General features: G+C 39.6%; 1 long non-coding RNA gene across 1 annotated transcript; it reads left to right on the top strand.

Moving 5' to 3' along the window:
• Nucleotides 1–1,973: 1,973 nt before the first annotated feature.
• Nucleotides 1,974–3,213, top strand: LOC120888449 (uncharacterized). Its single transcript, XR_005732097.2, has 2 exons — nucleotides 1,974–2,224; nucleotides 2,995–3,213. It is a non-coding gene; the product is annotated as an uncharacterized LOC120888449 (long non-coding RNA).

Raw genomic sequence — 3,213 nt, 5'->3', positions numbered from 1 at the left:
AACCAAGACAGGTCCTACTGAGCCTCAGAAACCGAATCCTACCAGGTGCAGAGTGGGTGGGATGAGGTCTGTTCATATGGGTCTTCCACCCCAAAAGAACTTGGATTCTGGCATCCTGATTGTAATAGGAAGACCCACCACAGCTGGGCAGGGCCCCTGTCTCTGCAGTTAGAACCCAGGGTGTTTGGCTATGTCATTGCTGATGCAGACCCTATGGTTTTTGGTCTGCAATCCTACAGAGAAGCTGGCTTCAAACAGATGTGACAGTTCCCACATTGCTCTTAGCTTTCATGATGTGCCTCGAGATCATCCCAGACCTTTATCCTGTATATTGTGCCAAGTTCCAGCACAACAGAGACCTTTTATGACCAGAGAGTGAAAGCAACTGACCTTATTTTGTAGAGTTCACAGCTGCTCTGTTAAAAATTAAGCTTCTCAACAACTTCCTTTCACTTGGCTATTAAAAGGATCTAGTTGTAGCTGATCAGTTTTGAAGAAATTATTCAAATGATTCAGTCACAATCCTGTAAATCCATCTTGGTGCCTCTGTTCACACCATCATTTTCCTCTTTCCTCCTCTTATTCAAGACCAGGTGAAACTTCCCATCCTCTAGAAGTGGTTTGTTCACCATGAGACCTAGGTCCTTAAGATGCCTACAACCAAATATGTCACAGATTAATGAATCTGACCTCATAAAAGGTCTTGAAGATGCTATTACTTCAGTAATTAATATCATCCACAATCATTGTGTCTTGGCACATCTCACATAATTTCACTTTATGTAAGTGTGTAGATTGTCGGAGTCCAGCTCCAACAGGGGGTCTCAGGAGACGAACGGATGGTGAGGAGTCAGCAAAAGCGGGTGGAGAAACAACACAGACACCAAAGTGAAGGTGCTGAATCCCAATCTTTACTTGTGAAGTTGATTATATATACTTTTCATTTTGGCAGGCTCACAGTACTTTGTGGTTACAAAACAGGAATCATTATTCAAAGAAACAAAATATTATGTAGCTACAATTAGAATACAAGAATGTATCTTGGCTTATGCATAAGCAAGCATTTGTACTTTCAGTTCGTGTTTTGTTTTGAGCTGTTTCTGCTTAGTTAACTTTTAATAATAGTTACAAATGTCCCAAATTATTGGCCTATACCTTGACTATTCTTTCTTGACTTACTGACTGGAATCGGTGCCATGGTTACGGCAAGTGGACTTGTTATTACTTTTAATCAAACAAAAGTAAGAGCACAAACAATTGTGCACAGGAACAAGAACAAGTTGCCCAGTACTAAGCACTAATTTGTCTTCTTAACATTAATTTTTCTTCTCTAGATTTTAATTTAATTTCTCAAAAACTTCCTTGACAGGAATACAGGGAGTTTTTCATTAGACATTAATAATTTACACTCCACAGCTGAATCATTGCATTTAGAGCAAACAGATCTATGCTTTAGAAGTAGTTGCATTAATTGGGAAAGTCATGTTTTTTCCTTCATACTTAATGGTCATATGAGAAATCTCAACTATACTTATTAAAGGAATACAAAAACAAACCATCCCATTCCCAGAAACATACTGCGTTCCTCACTGCCATCCACCTCAGTAGGGCCTTGCCATTGCCTGAGTCAGGGGAGGGGCGCAGCAGGAGATTATCACCTAGGTCTAGTGTTGATAACGTTTCTTTGGGCTTTACTTTAGCGTCAGTGAACACAGTATGTTGTTCTTGTTTGACAGAGAAGTTAGAATTTTGCCAAAGGCTTTCCTTCCCCTGGACTCTTTTCAGACTCAGTTTTACTCTGCACTCATTTTTCCTGGGACGTTAAACACAACCCTCTAACAAGCTTCTCTCTCATCTCTAGAAAAACACAGAATGATCCAGAGAAAACAACAAAACTCAGAAAGAGCAGTTAAATGTAATGAAGCTTCCCTGGGAAAACATTCTGGATAAATGAAAGCATGGTGAGAAGAAATCTTTCAAACTGAAAAAGGCCTGAAACCAAATCACTACTTTGTGCTGTAAACAGTATCAGGAGGCACTGTTAATTGGGAGATGACCTTGACCTGAATAGCTAAAGCAGACAAAGACAGTAAATTGCAAAATCGACAGTGGAAGTCACCTCAAGAGATGATTCTTTTAATGTTTTCCAGGGACTTACCAGAAAACCAGGCGAGGCCATACAAACAACACCAAGCCAAACACTACCTCAAGGAGGGTTTTACAGGTGAGTTTTTGATCAACTTTTATTTCTTATGTATTATCTTTATCAGGTACTTCAGGATTCACCTTGGCCAGTTTCCAATTTTTATGACTTCTGAATTAATTAGATCTGATTGTCAAGAATGTACATATCTGACATGGCTATTTATAGTGTTGTTGATTATAAAATTATTCATACTGTACTCAGTTTAAAACGTATTTCAGCAATTAATTCTTAGGCTCACTGAATATATATATTCACATCCATGTGCTATGTGTGTTTCGTGTTATTTTGTTTAGTCCTTGTAACAACTCATGGGAGAAAGGGGTTATTACTCTCACCTTCCAGACATGGAAACTGAGGCTCAGGAGATGAAGTTATTAAGCACCTTGATGTTCATTCAGCATTCTGTGTAGCTTTGCTTATTGGGAAAGAAGACCCTGAGGAGTGATTGTACATTTCCTATCTAGTCCATATTTTCCATTGAACATAAAGTAGCATTCTGGATTTTTATGTGTCAGACTCTTGCAAAACTGTTTGATCTGAGCAGTTTTCTGTAGCTAGATCACATCAAACCAGCTCTCAAGATGGGCCAAGCACAAAGTGGTGACATTAAGAGCCCCTGGTCCAACAACACCCACCTCAGAATTTCCACTCATAGGGTAGGTACCAGGCCTGTTGAAACCACTCAAACATACCTTGAAGCTGGACTGTGTTTGACAGCACCAGGAGCACACAAGTCCATCCTTTGAGGGTTGGCAGGGGGTCATTAATTACTCTGTTTCTTTTTTTAGGTGACTGAGGATAACAAAATTGTGAAAATACGCCTGGTATTGAACTGAACGAGAAGTATATTTTTCAATCAGCCCAAGCCAATGTGGAATTCATTCACTTCTCTGAATACATGGATTTATCTCCTTTCCTTAACTGCAGACCATGAAACCTCCAACCTCTGGTCCTGCCTAGGCTGCACTGTTCTCTATATCCAAATAAAAAGGTCTTTCAAAAATGAA

Source organism: Ictidomys tridecemlineatus, chromosome 6 (genome assembly GCF_052094955.1).
Source record: "Ictidomys tridecemlineatus isolate mIctTri1 chromosome 6, mIctTri1.hap1, whole genome shotgun sequence".
Lineage (NCBI taxonomy): Eukaryota > Metazoa > Chordata > Mammalia > Rodentia > Sciuridae > Ictidomys > Ictidomys tridecemlineatus.
The sequence above is the reverse complement of the archived record's forward strand: the minus strand, read 5'-3'. Positions and strand labels throughout refer to the sequence as shown.